This window comes from Danio rerio, chromosome 19, assembly GCF_052040795.2.
Source record: "Danio rerio strain M-AB ecotype USA chromosome 19, GRCz13ab, whole genome shotgun sequence".
Classification (NCBI taxonomy): domain Eukaryota; kingdom Metazoa; phylum Chordata; class Actinopteri; order Cypriniformes; family Danionidae; genus Danio; species Danio rerio.
The window spans coordinates 23,817,501-23,843,148 of record NC_141039.2 but is presented as its reverse complement, the minus strand read 5'-3'; the positions used below and the strand labels follow the sequence as shown (position 1 = coordinate 23,843,148).

At 36.5% G+C, this 25,648-nt stretch overlaps 1 protein-coding gene and 1 long non-coding RNA gene across 5 annotated transcripts in view; one reads left to right on the top strand and one right to left on the bottom strand.

The window, feature by feature from the left end:
• The window catches only part of znf516 (zinc finger protein 516), a 72,342-nt gene that overhangs the window by 13,858 nt on the left and 32,836 nt on the right, over positions 1–25,648 (top strand). The gene's annotated exons all lie outside the window — the stretch shown is intronic.
• Positions 560–21,929, bottom strand: LOC141379073 (uncharacterized). The gene is made up of 3 exons (XR_015516734.1): positions 21,660–21,929; positions 18,644–18,859; positions 560–1,973 (listed from the first exon to the last, which is right to left on the bottom strand). It is a non-coding gene; the product is annotated as an uncharacterized LOC141379073 (long non-coding RNA).

Here is a 25,648-nt window from a genome sequence, read left to right as displayed (position 1 = left end):
AATGGGCAGTGTTTTATAGTAAATACATAGCATGTATTTTCATAGCATGCAGTTGGTTAAAATGTACTGTATTTTGTGATGCTAAACATTCTAAAAAGATCTAGCTAGAGATATTATAGCAAAATAATTCCATAAAAGTATAATTAAACATAGTTTTATATTAGTTATTATAGTATATTATTTTATATTATTATAACTTATATCATAACTTAATATGTAAGAATGTGTGTATTATATATTTATATGTTTTAGTTTTTATTTAAAAATATACAAAAAATATTATAATATATTATACATTATTTTAATAGTATTTAAATTATTTATTTAATTATATTATATTTAAACTTATATGAAAATATATTATAAATTTGTATATTGTTTTATTTACATTTTAAAATAAAATATAATATATTATAAATTATATTATTAGTATTTTAATTATTACACATTTTTAATACAATTTTATATGATCTTAAAACTATTTATTTTTAATTACTTATAAATTAAGCACAATTACAGTATAAAATTCATCTTCATAATCTAATGTTTTTTTTTTTTTAAGCGTGGTCCACTACAATATCATATTTTAAACTTTATTTGATGTAGCTGTGTAAACATAAACAACATCTTTGAATGTAATATGCTCAAAGTTCAATGCAAAGGGAGACATTAGCTTTTACTGAGTTTGCTTAGCAAAGCCTTCAGCGAACAAAGTTTGGGGACGACAAAACAATAACAAAAAATAACTACAAATGCTTCAGGTTACACACATCCTCCACGCGTATACACACTGTAGAGGCGTGACGAGAAGCCAATTGGCGAATCACAGCACATTATGTTAGCTGACCAATCAGACCCTCTTGACGGCGGAGCATTCAGAGGAGCTATTTTCATGTTAGCTGAGTAGCTGTATATAATCAAAGTAAGATATATGAAAAAAATTACATGCTTTTTTTTTTACAAATTTTGTATGAGCACCCATTGCTTTGCACCTTATAAACACAACCAAGCCTTAAAAATACACTGTGGACCACCCCTTTATAATTATTATTATTTAGTATTTCCTCCTGCATTTGTGATCTCGACTAATACAGTAAACTAAACCAACTGTACTTGTTTTTCCAGAGTGTTAGGCCAAGAAAACATGTCTTAATATGCCTGTGCTTTGTTTTTTTTTTGCACACAAAAGGAAGCTATCTATCTAGAAGCTATTCAAAAGATGACAGGGCCCTTATCTTTTAATTTAGTAATGCTGACTAATCTGCATCACTCGCATAGTCGAGAAAAAACAGGCTGGCTATAGACTTAATACTGTAAATTACTTGCAATAATATGCTTTGGAAGGAATGTGTGAGTGTGTATTAGCTGTGTTTGGGCGTTCATAATGGCCAGTTTCTAGTGTTCAGGCTTGGCACATGCGTGAGCTGGCAGAGACAGAGACTGAGAGAGCGAAGCAGGGCACAGCTTTGGCACTAGAGAGCACAACAAGTGATGGCAGTGTGTATCTTCCTGTTCAACGTTCCAACAGGAACAGGTTGGTACTGTATATACTGCACACATCCCTGTGTTTTTGACCATGACCTCACTGCCTTCGCGTCCATTTCTGCTGAAGCAATGCCTTTTTTAAAGGACAGTTTTTACTAAAGTATTACCTTTTATTCAACCTCCTGTTGTTTCAGACCTTTTTGACTTTCTTTTTTCTCCTTTTTTAAAATGACTTTTCATCATAAAAGGAAAAGTGAAAAGAGAAGGCCAATAGTGTCTGGTTGCAGACTTAGATTTGTAAGCTGTCACTGCATATCTCAGACTTGCAATGTCAGACGCATTGCAATCAATGGAGATAGCGACCCCATTGTGGGGGGTAGGGTTAAGGGTGGGGTTAGGTGTGCGCATTAAAAACATTGCATTTAGCTCACCTTGCAACTTCTCCAAGTCCTCATTCAAGCCCTTCTTGAGACGCCAGTTGTGAAGCTCTGAAATTACAAAAAAATTGAAGATTATAGAATGTCTATCTTAGAAGGATGTAGTGGCATATTGATGTTGGCAAAAAAAATCATGCTAAAAATGATATATTTATACACATATATACACTATCCTCGATCTCAGTTGTAAGAGCAACAAATAATAACTTGACTTCTAGCTGATCTTTTGGAAAAGTGGCAGAAGGTAGCTTTTTCAGATGAATCATCTGTTGAACTGCATCTCAATCATCACAAATACTGCAGAAGATTTATTAGAACCCAAGATTCTCACAAAAATCAGTCAAGTTTGGTGAAGGAAAAATTATGGTTTGGGGTTACATTTAGTATGTGGGCATGCAAGAGATCTGCAGGGTGGATGATAACATCAACAGCCTGAAGTATCAAGACATTTGTGCTGCTCGTTACATTACAAACCCAGGAGAGGGCAAATTCTTTAGCAGGATAGCGCTCCTTCTCATACTTCAGCCTAGAGATCTGCACAGGACTGAAATTTTAATCTCTGTCCCGCCAGGTTTTATAACGCACCGATCTCTCCCCCCTTATATTCAGCCTTTGTTCACCCGCTGCCCGCCCTGCCCCATTTTCGCTAATTCTAGATCTGGCTTTTAAACTCTCATCTTAAAATTGGGTACTACCAAAAGAGAAAGATTGTGGATACTCCAAAGTCAGATTTACTAACATATTCACTCAATGTATTTGCCAAGTACCACATTTGTTTTAAATATCATATCAGCATTATTTCTATAAATGTAACAGGTACATATTGGGCCAAGAAAGAATGTACAGCGATTAAATAGGCCCCCAAAAAACACCCAACTGGATGTTACAGAGACCAGTCAGCCTATTACAAGCGACACACACAGCACCACAGCGCATGACCGTGCTCTCTCTCAGTTGTTTGAAATAGATGTTGCGAATCGCAAATTATGTAGCCAGAAGTACATATGGCTGCATTTCATCTTTAAAACAAACAATACAACTTGGTATGATGCCGTTCCTTTTTTGACCACAAGTTCCAGTTGACCACAACAATGGGGTTCAAGTTTGGTAAAGAACGGTCCCAGCAGGTAAGTAAATAAAAGGGTGAGAATGTGGTAAAATCTGAAAACATGGTAAAAATAGGCCGAGGGCTTTTCTTTGTCTGGACTGCTGTTTTAAACTGTCAGTTGGGTTTAGGGAAGTGGGTGCGAGTTTTAGTTGGTACTTTTGAAAACACTATTGGTTGGGTTTAGGAAACGAGGAGGGTGAGTCAGTTGATCAATCAGTCAGTCAGTCATTCAGTCAACAGTCAGTCATTCAGAACAGTCAGTCATTCAGTCATTTGACGTGACTTGCACTGGCAAGAGAAATTTTAAAAAGCATACACAGCGGCCTCTGGTGGATATGCGGAAACAAAAACTGCAAAAAAGTACCTCCTGGGATTTATTTGGTGCTCTTCAGAAATGTATATATTGGTACGTTTTCAGAATAAGCCTGGCTAGGACCTATGCTCTCATTCTGGGATAATAATCAAGGAACTTTGCTGCTGTACAGTGGCTGCAGGATACGCAATAATAATAAGCAGTGTTCTCATTGTTGACATGATTTAGCGGCTCTGCATGTAAAAGTAAAAAGTGATGCAGCATCTAATACTTAAAAAAACCAAAACTAAAAAAAAAAAAAAAAGGCACAAGATGCAAGTGTGATGGTCACAAATGTCAATCAAGTTCATGTTTACATGTAAAAACTGTGGAAAAGTAGCATATTATAATTGAAAAACTCAACACGAAAAGCTACCACAGAAAAACAAAAAACAAAAAAAACAATCTGATACCTCAAAAGACCAAATTAGACAAGACCTTACCAAACCAAACCTGGTTAAACTAGATCCTCTTATTCAGTTAGAACATAATACTTCTCCAAACCGCAGCACATCAAGCCTTATCAATGTCATACTAGACCAGACCTGATTGTACTACGCTAAGAACCAAACCAAAGCCCTTTATGATATTTTATTCAGTAGTGCATAATCACACAACATCTGACAAACTTTCCTTTTGAGATTATAAAAAACATGCCATTGTTGCCATTGGCTGGAAACCACATAAACAGTTGTAGTGACTCCACCCTTCCAGAACTGAAACAGCTCTTTTTTTCTTCTTCTTGAGCTTGTAGTGTACATCACCTAACTGACAGGGAATTTCAGTAGCAGTGTCACATATGTAGTTTCTGACATGGTGTCAGTGTTTAGGACTGATTCTGTTGTCTAATCTTGCCTTATTAGCTTCTCTACTGTCATATTCCACTGTTCCCCAAACAACCAACCAACTTAATCAAAATGTATTTACTCACCTACTTTAGTTACTTTGTAAGTTTCTTTTCTACCTAATCCTGCCTTGTTAGCTTTGTTTTGGTTGTTTACTGTCATGTTTCACAGTTAACGAAATTGGACAATTTCAAATTGTCCATTATTGCTTTGTTTTCAGCAGAATATTTAATCATAAGAAATGTATCTCCCTCTACGCAACCTGGCAAAGGTCTTGTCGCCTATCCACGTTTTAAAAAACAATGAATAAACTCTTGACTTCTAGTTGATCAATTGGTATTAGAAGTGGCTTATATGAAAGGCAAAGACCTCTAGATTATGCTTATTTTACCAAAATACAATATGATCATGCCTTGATTTTTAATTATTTAATTAAGACAGTAAGGTCTGACTTTGCTGACTTTGGCATCCATACATCTCTGCAATGACTCAAATAACTTAATAATAATGTCAACTGGAATGGCAAAGAAAGCGTTTTTACAGGACTCCCAGAGTTTATCAAGATTATTTGGATTCATCTTCAATGTCTCCTCTTTTATCCTACCCCAGACATGCTCAATAATGTTCATATCTGGTGACTAGGCTGGCCAAACCTGGAGCACCTTGACCATCTTTGCTTTCAGGAACTTTGTTGTTAAGGCTGAAGTTTGAGAAGGAGCGCTGTCCTGCTAAAAAATTTGCCCTATCCTATGGTTTGTAATGTAATGGGCAGCACAAATGTCTTGATACTTCAGGCTGTTGACTCTGCACACCCCCATACTGAATGTAACCCCAAACCATGATTTGTCCTTCACCAAACTTGATTGATATCTGTGAGAATAGTGGGTCCATGTGGGTTCCAATATCTTCTGCAGTATTTGTGTTGATGTGGATGCAGTTCAACAGATGATTCATTAGAAAAAAATCTACCTTCTGACACATTTTCAAATGATCAACTAGAAGTGAAGTTATTATTTGTTGCTCTTCCAACTGGGATCGATGACAATACATTTGGCTTTGAGTTGTTTGCTTTCATAATTTACTGTTAGTGACAGGTCTGAATACACCATTAAGTTTATATTAGCGACCAACAAAATAATTTAGCTGTATCTTAAAGGAAAACAGACATAATTTGCTCCCTATTGTGTCAATCTAAACTGCATTTGTATTATTTCTTGACACAAACACTTAATAAAACAACATTCTCTAGAATGTTCATTATATACAGAAATTTCAGACTGTCTTGTTTCATCAGAATAAAAAATAGTATAGGTTTGAATGTTTAGTCTGAATAAAAACAAACTAAATAGTTCTTGTCATAATTGGTAGAAAGCTGTTTTTAAACTTCAGGGAGGATAAACATTCTTGTTCTCAGAGTTTTGTATTTCGCCACCAGACACTTTATTTTTGAAGGCACTTAAACTGATTGCTGTAAAATTAAATTTGACAAGGCCACCAGCAAAAGTATTCACTGTAAAATAATAATAATAATAATAATATATGTGAAAAGATGCTAAATGAATTATATATATATATATATATATATATATATATATATATATATATATATATATATATATATATATATAAATTTGCCCGTACTATTTACACAGATTTTTATGATCTCTCTTTAAAATAATAATATAAATATTATAATTTCATTTGTCCTTTTTATTATTGATTCCAATTCTTTTATACTTTAAGATTCCTTGCATATGGATCTGTGAGTCCAGCCAGCTTAATAACCATTTATTTAACACTTTTGATGTGTTTTTTTCTAAATTCAAGCTAAAATATAAGTTCAACTTAAATAAGTTTAGTTCTTTCAACATTATTTTAAATGCTGTTTGTGCAATACTACTATTCTATAGACCATGCTCTAGTGTTAAATATATCAAATGTTATACTACACTCAATCTAACACTAAAACCGCTGCTATTTAAAGCACAGTTGTTACTCAGCCGGTAGAACCTTATCAGAGGTTTGTTTGAACGGGGAGTTATTTGTATACGAGTATCACATTCTTAGTTCGCTGATCTGATTTCAAGGATTCTGTGTTCTGTTAAAGCATTGGTGCGTTTGCTCTCCTCTTTATGCAGTGCAGTCTCTCCGTATTTTAGAAACTTGCTAATAGTGTCTCGTCTCTCTGGAGATGTCCCTGTTGTGCCTTTTTCCTGTGGACTGATTGCATGTGGATTTCAACTAATTGGATCCTGTGGATGTCAAGGCCTTGCTGCTGTAAATTATTCAGAGACTGGTTTGTCTGTAAAACAACATGTTGAAAAGCACAGCGCTGTATATCTTAATTCGCGAGTTGTGTATTTAATGCTGATAGTTTTAAGATGCTGATTTGGGTGATCACTGTGTTAGGAAATAATGTGTATATTATTGTGGCTGTTTAAATGGGAATGCTATGATGATTATTTATATGTTGAACATTTTGCAAGAGTTTTTAAATGAATGAGGCTAATAGCCATTTGTTTTATTCAAAGTTGATTATTATGAGCGTGTTAATGTATATTACAATGGATGCTGTGCATATTGCATAAATGTGACAAATTAAATGTCTGGTCAGTGATGCTATAAAGGATTAATGATAAAGCAGTTTTATATCTTAATTTTTGGGGAGATTTTGTTTGAATAATGATAATTAAAATAATTATTGCTGTTAATTTTTATTTATTTTTTTGGTTGGTTGGTTGATTGATACCTTGACTGATATTACCTTTACCTGGATAAATAAATGTGACACCAAAACAACTTTTCTACAACAAGTGTTACAAGTAAATGTCATCATAATGACTGATTGTACAATTCATTCAATTGATTCATTCAAAACAGCTTATTTATTTACATACAAAGCTAGGGATAGACATACTAAATATGGTGTAACTATAGCCAAATGTAGTGGTGTAACCGATCACAAATCTCACAGTTCCGATCACATAATGATTTTTCAGTCAGGGATCGGACCATTTTTCAGATCAGACACATGTAATTTGCTTTTCATTTATTACAGAAACAGTACTGCAAGACACTTTTGGTTTTAACAAACAGAACTTGTAATTTTATTAAAAATAAAATGAAGAAATAATCAGCTCAATAAAATTAATTGTAAAATATTCAGTACTGTGAAAAACTCACTGTTACTACTACTGCTGCTGATAACACTAAATGTATAAGTATAAAATTATAATTTGAACAACCCATTTTTATTTTTAGTCTCATTTTCAATAACTTATTCACTCATAAAACTATGTTTCATTGCTAGATGGTCATTTTTGAAGAATTATTCAGTGGCATATTTGTGATGGCTGGTTGTCGCCACCTATTGGTTAAATAATGTAATTGCTGCCTACAACTTAATTTTTGAGTATCAAGTTAAATGCATATGACTGTGACTGTGATCTTTCCCATAAACATCAGAGTTTTTTTCTATACTATAAACTGCTTATCCCAGTACTTCTGTGACTAACTTAAAATAACTAACTCAAAAGACTGAAGACTGAATCTCTTAGAATTAATAAACATGCAAATCACCATCATTTATAATTTGTTGCGTGGTGTTGTAAATGAGGGCGATGCCAACCCTCTTGTGCACCACCAGAGGGAACCATCGCCAGAATTCTGATTCGACTCACGGACTCAAAATCCCATAAGCCCTGCTACCTGGCACTGATTACGGTCCAGGTGCAACTCATCAGCTCTCGTGTATATATACCACACTCACGCTCCGGTTCGTTGCGAAGTCTTGATTTGCCTGGCTGTCATTTCTGAGCGTTCCATACTCCCTGCTTCGGACTGATCTGTGTTTCTGACCCTGTGCTTGTTCTACGATTACGAAAGACATCTGCCTGCCCCTGATCTCCAGCCTGTTATTCTGACCAGTAAGATATCTGCCTGCCTTTGAACTTTTGCCTGTCCCACGTTCTGTCTCCTGGATTGCCCCTTTGTGTTTGTTTGTATGTGTGCTCTTAATAAAGCTTGCAAATGGATTCAATGCCTTCTGACTCATCACAACAGAAGACTTCGCCACTACAGAATCCAGCAGCTTTAGCACAAGTCTCGACTGAACTTTCCGCTCAAGCCACTCAGTTAGCCACCCATCATTAACAACTCACCCATCTAACTTCTCCCACGGAGGAACTGGTGAGAGCTATGCAGCAACTCCGTCATCCGAATCCTGCAGTTACCCCGCCTGCTACCATGACAGCTTCTCAACCAACGCATGTCTCCAATGCTCCGGCTACCGTAAGTCCCCGATTAGCTTTTCCTGAAAAGTTTGATGGGTCACCTTCTCGCTGCAAAGGCTTCTTATTGCAATGCAAACTATTTGTTAACCAACAACCTGCATTATATCCCACTGATTCTAGTCGGGTGGCTTTTGTATGCAACCTGTTAACGGGGAAAGCGCTGGAATGGGCTACAGCGATATGGAAGGAGGAGGAATGTAACTATCCCACATTTGAAACTTTTCTCAAGCAATTTCGGGAAGTGTTCGAGCACCCAGCAGATGGGAGAAGCCCCGGTGAGCAGTTACTTTCTCTTACACAGGGGCGTAACACAGCTGCAGAATACGCCCTGTCATTTCGCACTCTCGCCGCTCAAACTAACTGGGTTGAGGATACACTGAAGACACTATTCAGACGGGGTCTGAATACCAATCTACAATCTGAATTGGCTTGCCGTGACGAAGGAAAGAAATTGAACGAACTCATTGAACTTACCATCCGTCTTGATCATCTGATTCGCAGCCGTAGAAATCCTCGCACACAGCTCCATGTTTCAAGTGACACGCCCCTTGATGAACCCATGCAACTGGGTTTCACCCGTCTCACCCATGAAGAAAGAATGCATCGATTGCAAAATCATCTATGCCTGTACTGCGGTCAATCAGGGCACAGGAAATCCACCTGCAGCGTACGACCTCAGACACCAGTTCAATCGGTGAGTCCTTCCCATGTTCCTGCACTTTTCAGTGTACTGATTCCTGTGATTATTAAATTTGATAAAAGAATGATTAATACTACGGCTCTTGTCGACTCTGGATCTGCCGGAAACTTTATATCTAAGAAATTTGCTTTATGTCACGAACTATCTCTCAGCTCATATGATTCCTGTCTTGCAGTGGAAGCACTAGACGGTCGTCCTGTGGGTGAAGGACGCATCCGTATGATTACGAATAAGCTACAGTTACAAGTTGGTGTTCTACACATTGAAGAAATGCAATTCTACATTATTGATTCAGTTAATCATCCACTGGTGTTGGGACTGCCCTGGTTAAGGCGACATGATCCTCATATCTCCTGGAGGGACGGACAGATATTGCAGTGGAGTGAGTCATGCATGAAACAGTGCATCCAGCCTATTCACAAAATTCCATTACGAACCACCAATGTGTTACCTGAACTCGTTGATGAACTAATCCCCATTGAGTATCATGACTTACATGAAGTTTTTAGCAAACAAAAAGCTACTCAACTTCCCCCACATCGACCAAGTGATTGTGCTATTGAGTTAATTCCAGGTTCAAGTCCTCCAACGGGTCGAATATTCCCTCTGTCACAACCTGAGCACAAGGCAATGTCTGAATATATCGACGAGGAATTGGCCAAGGGTTTCATCCGACCTTCTACATCTCCTGCTTCAGCTGGATTCTTCTTTGTAAAGAAGAAAGATGGCAGTTTACGTCCCTGTATTGATTACCGAGGGCTCAATGAAATCACCGTAAAATTCCGCTATCCATTACCCCTCGTACCTCCTGCCCTGGAACAATTAAGAAAGGCTAGATATTATACCAAGCTTGATCTTCGCAGTGCATATAACCTTGTCAGAATCCGTGCTGGTGACGAGTGGAAGACCGCGTTTTCCACCACTAGGGGGCACTATGAGTACACGGTAATGCCCTTCGGCCTGTCAAACTGTCCATCCGTGTTCCAATCTTTTATGAACGATGTCTTTCGGGATATGCTGGATCGCTGGGTCATCATTTACATCGACGACATCCTCATATATTCAAACATGATGAAGGAACATGTTGAACATGTACGTATGGTGTTGCAACGCATGATTCAACATCGTCTGTACGCCAAATTAGAGAAGTGTGATTTTCACCAGACACAGATCGCCTTTTTGGGATACGTCATCAGTGCAGAAGGGATTACCATGGATGATACGAAGGTACAGGCAGTTCAACGATGGCCGTTACCCCAGAATCTCAAGGAGTTGCAGCGATTTCTAGGTTTTGCCAACTTCTATAGACGGTTTATCAGAGGCTTTAGTTCAATAGCCGCACCATTAACAGCCATGACCAAACGAAATTCCCACAAACTATCCTGGTCCTCTGAAGCACGCCAAGCATTTAGCGATCTGAAGACTCAATTCACCACAGCTCCTATTCTCCGTCATCCCAACCCAGACCTACCTTTCATTGTGGAAGTGGATGCATCCAACACAGGAGTCGGTGCTGTGTTATCTCAACGTCAGGGTCAACCATCCAAAATGTATCCATGTGCCTTCTTCTCCCGTAAATTGACCAGCGCAGAACGAAACTATGATGTGGGAAATCGCGAATTACTGGCAATGAAATTAGCCCTGGAAGAATGGAGACACTGGCTGGAGGGGGCTAGTCAGCAATTCACCATATTAACTGACCACAAGAATCTGGAATATCTTCGCTCAGCCAAACGTCTAAATCCCAGACAAGCTCGTTGGGCTTTGTTCTTCACCAGATTCGACTTCATTGTCACCTATAGACCAGGGAGTAAAAACAGTAAGGCAGATGCACTATCCAGGCTATCAGAGGATAAAACCCCAATTAGTGATGAAACCATTATTCCTACGAACTTACTAGTGGCTCCAGTACAGTGGGACATACTTACCGAGATCCAAGAGGCCAACCGAGAAAACAACCCTCCAGTAGACTGTCCGAATCACCTGATTTTTGTACCCAATAACATACGTACCAGATTACTGACCCATATTCATGACACTCCCAGTTCGGGGCATCCAGGCATCACTGCAACTTTGGAGTTAGTCAAAGCCCGTTTCTGGTGGCCGTCCCTCACGAAGGATGTAATTAATTATGTTCAGAAATGTAAAATTTGCCAAAGCACGAAGGCATCTCACCAAACCCCTGCTGGCCTGTTACAACCGCTACCGGTTCCACAACGGCCCTGGTCCCATATAGCGGTGGACTTCATTACGGATCTCCCTGTTTCCCAGAACAACACAGTCATTCTCACGGTGGTTGATCGTTTCTCCAAGGCTTGTCGCCTAATACCGTTGCCCAAATTGCCCTCTGCCTTTGAAACCGCAGAAGCCCTGTGCAATCATGTATTTCGAATGTTTGGCTTACCTGATGATATCGTCTCAGACAGGGGATCCCAATTCACTTCCCGGGTATGGTCCGCTCTCTGTAAAAATCTAAATATTAATGTTAGTCTCACCTCAGGGTACCATCCTCAATCCAACGGCCAAACTGAACGTATGAATCAAGAAGTCATTCGATTTCTACGTTCCTACTGTCATCAGCAACAGCACGACTGGAGTCGCTATCTGATGTGGGCAGAATATGCACAAAATTCATTAATAAAGCCAGCCACGGGTATTACGCCATTCAAATGTATTCTTGGCTACCAACCACCCCTGTTTCCATGGTCCGGAGAACCCACTGAGTTACCTGCTGTCACGGATTGGCTGCAGCGGAGTGAGGATGTCTGGAACCAGGCTCACAGACATCTCATGAGGGCAGTCAGGAGGAGAGAGATTCAGGCGAACCGTCACCGACGCCAGGGACCCACGTATCAACCGGGGCAGTGGGTGTGGTTGTCGACACGAGACCTTCGTCTGAGATTGCCCTGCCGCAAACTCAGTCCCAGGTATGTAGGGCCATTCAAAATTGTACGCCAGATTACTCCAGTGTCTTTTCGCTTAGCCTTGCCTAATCATTATCGTATTTCTCCTACTTTCCACATGTCATTACTCAAACCCGCTGGTGGTCCACGAGAGGAGGCGGTTGAGGAGGAATCGGAAACCAGGACCCCTCCACCTGTCATGATCGAGGGCGAGGAAGCTTACCTCGTTCGAGAAGTGCTGGACTCTCGACGTCGGGGTGGCGCCCTCCAATATCTGGTGGACTGGGAAGGGTACGGTCCAGAGGAACGGTCCTGGGTGAATGCTAGAGATATTCTAGACCCAACTCTCACGGAAGAGTTTCATCAAAGGTTCCCAGAGAAACCAGCCCCCCGACAGCGCGGTAGACCCCGGCGTCAGGTGCCTTCTCGCTTCAGGAGCCGCTCGCAGGAGGGGGGTTCTGTTGTAAATGAGGGCGATGCCAACCCTCTTGTGCACCACCAGAGGGAACCATCGCCAGAATTCTGATTCGACTCACGGACTCAAAATCCCATAAGCCCTGCTACCTGGCACTGATTACGGTCCAGGTGCAACTCATCAGCTCTCGTGTATATATACCACACTCACGCTCCGGTTCGTTGCGAAGTCTTGATTTGCCTGGCTGTCATTTCTGAGCGTTCCATACTCCCTGCTTCGGACTGATCTGTGTTTCTGACCCTGTGCTTGTTCTACGATTACGAAAGACATCTGCCTGCCCCTGATCTCCAGCCTGTTATTCTGACCAGTAAGATATCTGCCTGCCTTTGAACTTTTGCCTGTCCCACGTTCTGTCTCCTGGATTGCCCCTTTGTGTTTGTTTGTATGTGTGCTCTTAATAAAGCTTGCAAATGGATTCAATGCCTTCTGACTCATCACAACACGTGGGTGTTGAGATCCTGATATTTTTTTTAATTAATCGTGCAGCTTACACAATGCATTAATGCAGGCTAAACAGTTACAGAAAGCACCTTTAATAACCTAAGAAACCCACCACATCCCTAATAAGCTACCACAACTTCTTCCGTCAACATTATATTTTACAGGAAAACCTAAATGCTTTCATACATGCAATTTCTCTGTGATCGTTACAAATTTGGGTCATGTGTGTTCAGAACTGTGGGTTGTGATCCGTATGATTCATGGATCAACAGTGATCCGTTACACCCCTGCTCAAATGCTTTGTTCAAAGACAGATTAATACAGAATTGAATCATTGTAGTTTTGCTATGAGATGCACAGATGTACTGTTTGGCCTCTGTTTGCAACTATATTCAGATTTCAAATTCTGATGACACAGAAAAAAGAGACAATAGTTTTGTCTAAAATATAACATAGTTTTAACTTTTTGTTTGTTGAGCTGTTGTATAAAACTAATCACATTTCACAGATTAAATATTGCGTGTGGGATATTCATCTGATTGATATGATCATTTTTGTTTTCATAATTTAAGTTATTATCACCCCATTATAGGTTTTATCATGCAGTAAACGATTTTGCATTAGCAATATGTTTTTTTTTCTGACTTAATATCAGTTCACGCAACATTAAAATGGTAACACTTTACAACAACAGTACATGAATAATGATGTATTATTATGTAAACTTATCATTATTTTATTATGAACTAATGATGAGTTAATGCATGTGCTAATCATAAACTAACTTTAACAACAACATGAGTCATATGAGTTTATTTGTGAATAATGGCTACCTTAAATACTTGTTTGTACATTATTGTACATTACATTGTACATTAATGTAATGAAAAGTTTAAGCTAAATGTAACCAACATGAACTCATTAGCTGTTAATGTATAATTGTGTAATGACTTTACTTGGAAGGGCACATCACCATTAACTTATCCTTAACTACTGTGTTGATGACAACACTTTTCTATTGTTATTCAGTGTAAATGCACTAGACGAGCATGAATTAGAAGTTTATGAGTATTTAATAATGGGTTATTGATGATTTACTCCTTCAAGTAAAGTCATGATATAATTATACATTAACATATCATGAGTTTGTGATGGTTAAATTAAGCATAAACTGATGTGATACATTATTTAACCAACACTCATGTACAAACAAGTAATTAAGGTAGCCGTTACTCACACATGAACCCGTGACTCGTGCTAGTTAAAGTTAGTTCATGATTACCACATGCATTAACTCATCATTAGTTCATATATGTAATAAATGTAATAAAGTAATGTTAGGTTTACATTTTAATACATCATCATTCATGTACTGTTATTGTAAAGTTTTACCCTTGAAACAATAGTTATAACAATAGATTGTTGTTGATTACTATCATACACCTACAACCTACATCATACATCATACAACCTATTTCATGTTTGAAAATAACATAACGTCTACATCTGTCACTCTTTACAATATTATAATAAAATGTATTACTAAAAAAGAACCACTTCATTTTGATGAAAGTTAAAGTGTAAGTGACAGTTAAACGAACAGACAAACAAACAAATAAATAAATAAACGAATAAAAATAATATAAAACAAACAAACAAACAAACAAACAAATAAATAAATAATTAAATATATATATATTATTATTATTCAAAGGTCTTGGTATAACAATTAATCACAGCACCGGACTTAACCAATAAGCGAAGTAAGCAGCTGCTCAGGGCACCAGGAAATCTGGGGGCCCCCCAATAAATACCTAGAAATATAAATTATACACATACCATTGTTTTCTATCATATTTTCTATAATAAGGGTCTAAACAATTAATTTAAGAAAACTGTAACACAATTACAAATTTGTCTTACATCCCCAATCATGGAGCAGTTCAGCAGTCAAGTCTGATAAAGATTCAGTTTTGAAAACAATTTATTAATTTTCATTTAAAATGTAGAGATTTCATTAAGATAAAACATGGAAAAGGGAGATTCAGTGATAAAAGAAAAAGAGAGCTGAATAAATTAATGAAAAATGCATAAATCTAAAAATGTTATGAATCAATAATGCATTGTGTGATCAGTAATAAAAGTTATCAGTGCCTCTAGTGTTTGTTTAATGTGGAATCTGTAGTGAAGTGTTGAAGTTCTTCCAATAAGCCTATGATAGAAATATTTGCAAAACTCATTTTTCCTTAACAGCTGTTCCTCTGAGAAAGAGCTCAGAGTTTATTAATAGCTCGAGCTCGAGGGAATTTGCTTATTGAGAAAAATAAAGCGAGCATTCAGTGCCAAACCACTCATATCCAATACAGTTCAACCCTTCTGTTCAGATTACTCAAGTTGCTCAAGTTTTGAGGTGCTGTATATTTTATAAAAATCTTTTTTGCCTGTGGATAAACTGCATGCTGTTCTATTTGAAATCGACATACTATGCTAGAAAAAAGTGGAATCAAAACACAGATCAGTCATTTTGTTTGTAGAGAGATGCAGTAATAAATTCAGCCTAACAAAGTCAATGCTATATAACTGTTTATGAATAAAACTTTTGGTATCAGCTTATTTTGATGGTCCCTTTAACATATTTTGTTGAATTTAAGTTCTATTATATCTACACGTCAACTAATTCTCAATAGATTATAAGTAGACTGTTGGTTTTAGGGTTAGCTGACATGCACTTGCAAAGTTAGTAGTCAGTTAAATGTCTTTTGAAGGAGCAGTATCAGCAGATATTAAGCAGGCAGTCTACTAATACTCTAATGAGAAGTTAATGGTAGTTGCAATGCAACTTTTAGTCAGAAAAATGTGCAATAGAGACCATCAAAATAATGTGTTACCAAACTTTTTGTTTCTAAACTTCTATGATGTTTATGAACTAACATGTGCCTGCAATATTTAGCATTAGACTTTATAATTTTAATTAAAGAAATAACTAACAAAGAAGAGAAGCATAAACTTAAAAAGCCTTTAGTTTCTGTACTTAAAAAGTGAATAAACAGGCCTAAAAAGCAACTTGACTTAAAAAGCTATAATCCTGATGTAACTTGGAACTTTTAAGTAGACTTAACTTAATTTATACAATTATTCACATAGTTAATTTGCTTAATTTTAAGACTAGGGAGTTACTCTCTTTTTTATGACAGTGGTCCCTCGTTAATTGTGAGAGTTACGTTCTAAAATAGCCCACAACAGGTGAAATCCGTGAAGTAGTCCGCTTCATTTTTTACAATTATTATAGATGTTTTAAGGTTGTAAAACCCATCACTACACTACTTTCTTAGATAGGCATTAACAGTTTCACACTTTTCTCTCTTGTTTAAACATTCGCCTAACTTTTACCTTCCTTTAGCATTTCCAGATGTCCAATTTTTTGTGCAATTGTTAGCATCTTCCTCTGTCTTTTGGGTGCTATCAAGGGTGCTTTTGATGATGCAGAATGGTTCGTTGACATTGTGGGGCTTGTTGGGGAGAAAACTTGCAAACGTAAAGTATAGCACTTCAGAGTCACTTCAGAATTCTGAAACTGTACAGGAGACACAGCACAGAGGAGACTGATTGACAATGGTCTACAGCCAATCAGGACGCAGGACACAATGTGCTGTAAAAAAAGAAAAAAAAAAAAGAAAAAGAAAACATGTCAACTTGCACTGAAAAAATCTGCTAAACTGCAAGATCGTGAAATTTGAACCATGTTATGGTGAGGGGCCAGTGTAAACTAATTGCTTTAAAAGCAAAGAGTTTACTCATGTTTACAAGTTAAAGGTGCAGTATGTGAATTTGACACCCAGTGGTTGAACTGGGTATTGCACTCCTGGATCACAACGTAGTTTACTAGATTGAAAACAGGAGCGAGTGATTTAAACTGTTTTCTAAATAAAAGCAAGAGCACTAAATAGAAGTAATATTTGACATATTAAAGGAGTTTTGTCCTAACCAACACCTCAAATTGATATTGTAGAAAAGATTTCTATATTTTTTGCAGCTGAACAACAGAAAGCTTGATGCCATGATCGCGTCAGGTGCTCCTCATGTGCTTTATTTAGTATTAAATGCTAACAATTCAAGTTTGAATGCCATTTTACATGACATGTACAGTATTTCCATACTACTGAAAGCAGAAGCAGATAGTTCAACTCAGATCTTGAAAATAAAATAAACTGTTAGAACTGAACACCCATGAGTGATTCAGCATGTACATTTAATAATGCTGATGAGGTTTAATATGTATTAATTAGATTATAAACGTTACCGTTTCGTGAGTGCGTGCATATTTTGTTGTGTTTCGTGTGGTGCAAACGGACAAATTGCTCATCACTGCTTATCTCGTCATGTAGCCTGTTAGACACAGGAATACAATTGAACCTGCTCACCTAATGTTTATGCTTGTAATATTTATATACTTTGCTAATTAATTAGCTCATGTAGAACTCTGAATTTGCATCTCATTTCCGAGTCTGCTACTGTCCACCTGAGGTTGCATTTTGGTAAAGTATGCATGCTTTCCGAGCCTTTCTAAATGAATGAATGAAATAAGCAGTTATCCACCAAGGCAACCTGGGGTGCTGAAATATAATTGGCTAAACTGACATTGGGCAGGTTAAAATTACCAAAACAAAGACAATCGTTGCGGCACGGAAAACACGTTTTCAAAGCAGAATATCTGACTTCAGCATTTGTTTTTCAGATAAACAAGAATGTTCAGTTAGCATGTTTCTTAAATATCTGCAAACATATTATGGTATTTTTATGCTTTAGAAGAGTTAAAAAAGTACACACAGCAGCTTTAAAGTGTTTATCTATAAATTACCTTTCTAGAGCATTAACTGTTAGCAAATAAAACCTCACTTAAACTAACAATGTCTAATACATCCACTGTAAAAAAAATAAATAAATAAAATAAAATAATATATATATATATATATATATATATATATATATATATATATATATATATATATATATATATATATATATTATATATATATATATATATATATATATATATATATATATATATATATATATATATATATAATAAGGTCAAGACAACAAATATTTTATGTCGCTTGAACTTATTTTCAGGATTCAGAATTAAGTCAGTTTGATTCATGTAAGTTGAGATGACTAGATAAGTTCACTTGATTCAGCTAAAATTTTTTAGATTCTTTTAGGAATTTTCTTCCTTTTAACTGTGTGCAGTGTTGGTGGATAATCCCTTTTGTTGTTGACTTTTTATGAACCCTATAAACTAAAAACTATAATTGACTGCAATATTTTATGTGAAACTTTAAACTTTTAATTAAAATCATGAAATAGTCAATAGTTATAAATTTAAGTTCTTAAAACCTGTTGTTAACATAAAAACTTACTAAAGAAGTGTTTGCCTACTGTAGTTCTGAGAAAATATTAATATTATACTCCCTGAGAAGCCTTCCAAGCCTTAAACCTCGTCACATGATACAGTGTAAATATATAATTCATCTCCCCTGAAGGCAAAACTCTTTTACATCTGTTTTTTGTAACATGACTTGTGATAGTAGCTCTGTTGTCTCACTGTTTTGGAGAATGAAGTCTGTGGTCTGGAGGACGCTGGCAGCTTTACTTCACTTCCTTGGGGTGACTGGGATTAAAGGGTGTAATCCACCTCATTTTGGCACCAGACGTCCAGCTGGACTGACCTCAAATCCCAGAGAGGCCGACATGACGTATTTCTGAGCGAGGGGAACGATCCACGCACCACCATTTTGATCAGGCGTCAGCCAAAACAGCTCTGTACACAATAACACCAGAGGCCATTGTTTAAGTTGCTGTGAGCTGTAGTAAACAACTTGGATAGTGAATGGGTAAATAAATCAAAATGAATAAAGACAGCAAAAACATAGCAGATGTATATTTATGTAAACATCAAAATATTGTTTTAAACCTCTATAATATTTTTTTTTTCTTAACGTTGAAATGATATTCCTCCAATTCTCTTTGACCTACTGAGAAATTACATCATGTTTATGGTAATCTAAATATATTGCGATTTTAGCAAGTGATGATACCTATATTTAAATAAAATAATAAAAATGATGAAGCAAAATACAACATAAAGGGATGGTTAACCTGAAAATGACAATTCTGCCACCATATACTTTATATTTTAGCAAGTGATTTGAACTATACTAATATATGTATTTAAATGTAGCATAAATATAAGTAATATTATAATAATAGTTTATTTTTGACATAATAGAGTATAAAATAATTTTAATTGTGACTACTGTAACCTGTAAAATATAAGAAATTTTAAAACCATAAAGCAAAATACAACTTAAAAGGGATAGTTCACCTAAAAATGACAATTCTGTTACCTTTTACTTAACATTTTATCAAGTGATTAAAACTGTATTGAAATATATGTATTAAACATAGCATAAATATAATTTAATAGTTTAAAACCACACACTGTAAAAAAAAATATATGATCAATTAGTCCTGATAACATATGTTTTTAGGGTCATTGTAAGTTATTATACTTAAAGTTAATCATGTTTTAACTTATTTTTTAAGTTAAGCAAGCAGTTTTAAGTCAGGTTAACATAATATAAATTTAGTGGACTGATAAGGTTGATTTGATTCAGCAGGAATTTAAGGCAACCATTTATTTATTTATTTATTTTTTTACCTTGCATGAGTACACTAAAAAATGACTTTTGTCCCTTATTTCAAATGCGGTGAAATAACACAATTCTTAAGTTATTTTGGCGGGGATTATTGTTTTATGTTCAATTTACTGAGTATCAAAAAAATAAAAAATAAATAAATAAAAAACTTTGTTAGCCAACTAACTTCACAGGTTTCATGGTTACAAGCATAAAAATAAATAAACAATATCCTACTTAATACTACAACTACGAATAATGATAATAATAATGATGATTATTATTAAGTAGTATTTTTTTCCATTTCTTAATAAATAGCTTACTGCAAATTAGGCCTACAACAATTAAGGATTTATTTGATTTATATATGAGATTATTACGTGTTAGCTTCGTGATTTTATATGGAATATTGTAAATAATATTTGTAAAGGAAACAAATGGGGGTGACCCCCCATCCTCCCCCCCCCCCCCCATTTAATTACATTAAACAACACAGGTGTCACTTTAAAAATGCACACATTTTCTGTTTTATAATAAAAGCATTCGATTGGTTACATAACTTTTTATGCTCATTTAGGACGAAATTAGTTGTGTTTGAAAAAAAAAAAAACCCACCGAGATTTACATCTTCAGATATTTTTCAATTAATTATGTGTATATCTGTTTAAACATGCACCCAAAACCCAGACTTTGCTCCACTTCAAATTGCAAATACAGAATCCGTTTAAGGAACAGTGTCTCTTTATCACTATGGAGCACGTCAGCCGACAGTCATGCACCGCTACATGACTGTTTTGAGGATTGCATTTAAAGGGGAGACGGCACCTGTAATGAAAAGGAAAGGGAATCCCACCGTTTTTATATTTATTTCAGTGTTTATAAATGTTTTCATGCCTAAACAAAGCGAAAGCACAGAACAGACTCAAGTTTAAGAGCAAGGGGAGACCCTTGGTGGTTTTGACGGTATGGGTTGCATATAGGGCTCGGCTCTTTAATGTTTATTTGCCAACCTTCAGAGAAAGACTAAAAATACGGGGGAAATATGGGAAAACACATTTACAGGATGATAGCGGGATAGAACTGTACAATAAGGGAGAATCCCTGGAAAAACGGCAGGGTTGACGGGTATGGTCCTATATGTGCTGTTTACATATATTTCAATTAATATGGAAAACGAGTGCATGTTTTAACCAAAACTAATAGCCCAGATTTGTGATGGAACAACATGAATGAACTGTGTGAAACCCAGCATTTTTACAGTGTAAATGATTATTCAATTCTTATGTTTCATTTTTAGGTGAACTATCGCTTTAATAGCTTTTGTGACTCTTAATTTCGTGGATCTTCAAATCTAGCTTGTGAGATCCACTTCACTGTAGAATTTAGTTCCAAACTGAAGCTAGATTCAGCATTAATGCTTGACAGTGGGCATGTCTGATGCTTGGGGCTGATTCTGTCGTCATAGTGACAACAGTCAATTACACTGGCGCTCAACACAACACAAAAAAAGGCCGGCTACTCTGTTTATCATTGACTAGCTGTCAAAAGGTGCTTTTTCTTTGTGTTGTGTTACTGAAGACAAATATTGAAGGCAAAATTATTAGCTCGTCTGAAATTTTAATTCTTTTTTTCTCAAATATTTCCCAAGTGCTGTTAAACAAAGAGAAGATTTTGTCCTGCACATTTTTAACCATTACACATAATAACAAATTCCTAAAAACAAAGGTTTGTCTTTGATATAATGACATAATCATATATAAAGAATAATTTAAGGACAGTATGCAGCTTAAAGTGCAGTTAAAAGGCTTAATTAGGTTAATTAGGTTAACTAGGCAAGTTGGTATATCATATATTTATAAAAACAAGTAAAGTAATAAGGATTAAGGTTAATAAATAAAATGTTACACCTAATAAACAACATACAGTGAATGGAAAGTGATTTCTCTCAGTTTGTGTTGTTGTCAGCAGAAGCTTGTGCTCTCCTCTGGAGGCTGTAAGCAGGGCGTCCTCGTCCTTTCTGCCAATCCACCGAAATTCCAGCTATTGTTGCGCTCCAGTGGTTGCTCTATAAACAGGAAGTGAGACCTCTCATCTGAGCAAAGGGTTCCTGCTGAAATGACAACATGCATACATGTTCTTTTTCCCTCCGGTTACATGTGCTGTATGCTCACACACACAGAGACACAAACACGCACACACATAGATATATGCACATATACCAGATGGGAGATGGGTGTGACGGGGGAGTTTCATTAAAAGAGACAGATCTTCTTTTACCAGAACAGGAACATGCAAAAGAAGAACAGAGACGAGGGAGGGAAAGAGAGCGGTTGAGATGGCTTTCATGGTGTTAGATTACCTGTCCTTTTCTGAACTACCCAGAGTGAGAGAAACCAGCCGTTTTAAGAAACTTGAGCTTGTTCAGAGACTGTGACGGTGACCTTAAAACATGGATTCATAGTCTTTAGCGTATTAACCTAGTAATGCATCAGTTAACACAATAGTAATATCATAAAACAAAATAATAAAAACATTTAAATATATATATATATATATATATATATATATATATATATATATATATATATATATATATATATATATATATATATATATATATTTAAATGTTTTTATTATTTTGTTTTATATATATATATACACACACACACACACACACACACACATTCAAATCAGGTGAATAATGTAGAAACTACAACTGTTTGCATATGTGCCTCCCACTTGTTAAGGGTCCAAAAGTAATTGAACAATTGTCTTCTAAGCTGTTCTGTGGCCAAGTGTGTGTTATTTCCTCATTATCCCAATTACAATGAGCAGATAAAAGGTCCAGAGTTCATTTCAAGTGTGCCTTTTGCATTTGGAGTCTGTTACTGTCAACTCCCGAGATGAGATCCAAAGAGCTGTCGCTACCAGTCAAGCAAGGCATCATTAGTCTGAAAAAAAAAAAAAAAAAAAAAAACATCAGTGAGATAGCAAAAACATTTGATGTGGCCAACTTTTTGGAACATTCTTAAAAAGAAAGAACACACCAGTGAGATCAGCAACACCAAAAGACATGGAAGACCATGAAAACAACTGGGGTGGATGACCAAATCATTATTTCATTGTTGAAGAAAACACCCTTCACATCAGTTGGCCAGATCAAGAACACTCTCCAGGAGGTAGATGTATGTGTATCAGAGTCAACAATCAAGAGAGGACTACCCCAGAGTGAATTAAGAGGGTTCACCACAAGATGTAAACCATTGGTGAGCCTCAAAAACAAGAAGGCCAGATTAGAGTTCTAAAGGGAAAAGGGAAAGAAGTGGAATGTTATGCAATGGCCAAGTCAATCTTCTGACCTGAATCCGATTGAGCTTGCATTTCATTCGCTGAAGACAAAACTGAAGGGAAAATGGCCCAAGAACAAGCAGGAACTGAAGACCTGGCAGAGCACCACCAGGAATGAAACCCAGCATATGATGTCTATGCCTTCCAGATGCCAAGCTATAATTAACTGCAAAGGATTTGCAACCAAGTATTAAAAAGTGAAAGTTTAATTTATGATTATTATTCTGTCCAATTATTTTTATGCCCTTAACAAGTGGGAGGCACATATGCAAACTGTTGTAATTCCTACAGCGTTCACCTGATTTAATTGTAAATACTCTCAAATTGAAGCTGACAGTCTGCAGTTAAAACACATCTTCAAATTCATTGTGCTGGTGTATTGACCTTATTCTAAAATGCGGAAGTGTGCCTGTTTTCGCGATTGTCTTAGAACTTCCGATTTAGTCGCCTATGGGAGAAATGACTAGGAATAATAAACGGCAGAAAATGGTCAAACTACTTGCTCTACAAACAAATGTTTGCATGACTATACAGACCAAGTAGAATAATATAATAACAAAATATGAAATTGCAACATCAAGCAGCGTAACGAGCAGTTTTTAACGTCAAAAATGAATGGAAGTGAATGAGACCAAAATACTTACTTAACATATATACATATACTTAACAAAACCCTTTATTTTGTGGAAAATGCAGTGATCAAAATTAGAGACTGTATAAATAAATACAGATTTTTTTTTTAAGGTTAAAGCAGTTAAATATCATTGAGTTGTGTTAAGACTAGGGCTGCATGAAAAAAGTAAATAAATCTGATGTTGCGATATTTTTATTTTGTGCGATATACATTGCCGTCTATTGTGTTCACATACTCAACAGAAATTACTGTGATTGGCCGCAAAGGTCATCGGTTCACCATTCTTCACTGATGTTTTCTTAGTGCAAACACAGATACAGGGAATCTAGAGTGTTTCAAAGCTGCGTCATTCAACTGCTCTGTCTATGAGCTGACTTACAAGCAATTTGCTGATGGATCGAATGATCTTCACGGTTTTAAATGCTCCTTTGTCCCTGTAACTGTGTTTGCACCGAGTGAACAGATGACCTTCAAGGCCAATCAGTGAGTTGGACTTGTGATCAGAAGGTCGCCTGTTCAAGTGCCAGGGATTGTCAGTGGTAATGCCGATTTCAGACTTTATGATTTTAGCCCCAATTTTGACTTGCTGACAGGCTTTAAGAAATCGGCTATAAATGCCTGAAATCATAAGCAAATTGGTACTCGTTTACGTGAGCAACAATCACACAGTGTAACCTATCAAAGACACAATCTGAGAGAATCACCGAAAAGTTGCTGAAACCCAAGATATATCTGGCATGCTAAATATCTGGAGCTGCCAGTGATTTAAATTATGCTGTGTGAAATGTATTTTGACTGTTTGACGTGACATTGACGCGAGACCACAACCGGGGCGAAAAAGAAAAAAGTTGAAGAGAAATTGCTAATTCCCTTTAAAAGCCAGGTGAGCAAAAATAAGTACATTTTCCACCCCACCAAAGGCATCTTTCTCATTATGTAGTTAAAAAAAGATATACTACATGAACTTGTGATGTTTCCATGTCACTTCTCACGTGTGTTAGGTTGTTTGACATAGTTTGGACAAAGTGTTTGGCAATTCTTCCTCAAGTAATTCAGAGTGAAGCCCCCTGTCACGATCCATCTTGCAGTGTCCTGTGGCTGTCGTCACATTATCCAAGTTGATGCTGCACACTGGTGGTGGTGTGCAACCAGTGTGCAACCCCCATGATTTTGAAGCACTTTGAGTGTATATGGCCATACAGGATACATGCAATGCACACACTGAATTGCATTACATTACACTACATTATATTTGAGTACCGTTTTCTATTGAAATTTCACCATTATGGCAGCACTACTGGCATGCAGTCTAAACGGTCTCTCTGTACTTATGCAACAGTTTTATGTCTTCTCAAATATATTTAATGCTTCCACATGGTACATGTTTGCTGTATTTATGAAGTGACTGTTTTTTGAGGTTAGTTTGTCTGATGCATTTTTTCTATGTGTGGTTTGTATCAAAACAGAACTAAAAATGTACTCAGGTAAAAGTAAAAGTACACATTTAAACTACTTAGTAAAATCCATTTCCCGAGAAAAAAAACTACTCAAATACTATAATTTGAGTATTTGTAATGCGTTACTTCACACCACTGCACAGATGAACTTCTATTAGTCCTGAACTACTCTTCACTTTGTGGTTCTGGTATAATAAACAGTATTTGCAGGGTGAGAGTTATCACAGTGTGAACTCGGCATTAATAAATAAAGAGTTGGAGAGACAATACTTTGAAGGCCATGAGAAAGACATCTGGCTGCCCTGCACGATCTAACCGAGCCACCGCGATCACGTCTCTCTCGCCAAGGACACAGATATACTTACGGAGGCCAGACGCTTCTGAGGAAAACTGGCCCACTTGGGCTCCCATCAAGGTCAATAAACCTTACAGACAGGAAAGGAGGGATGAGTTTTTTAACTCTTACATAGGGC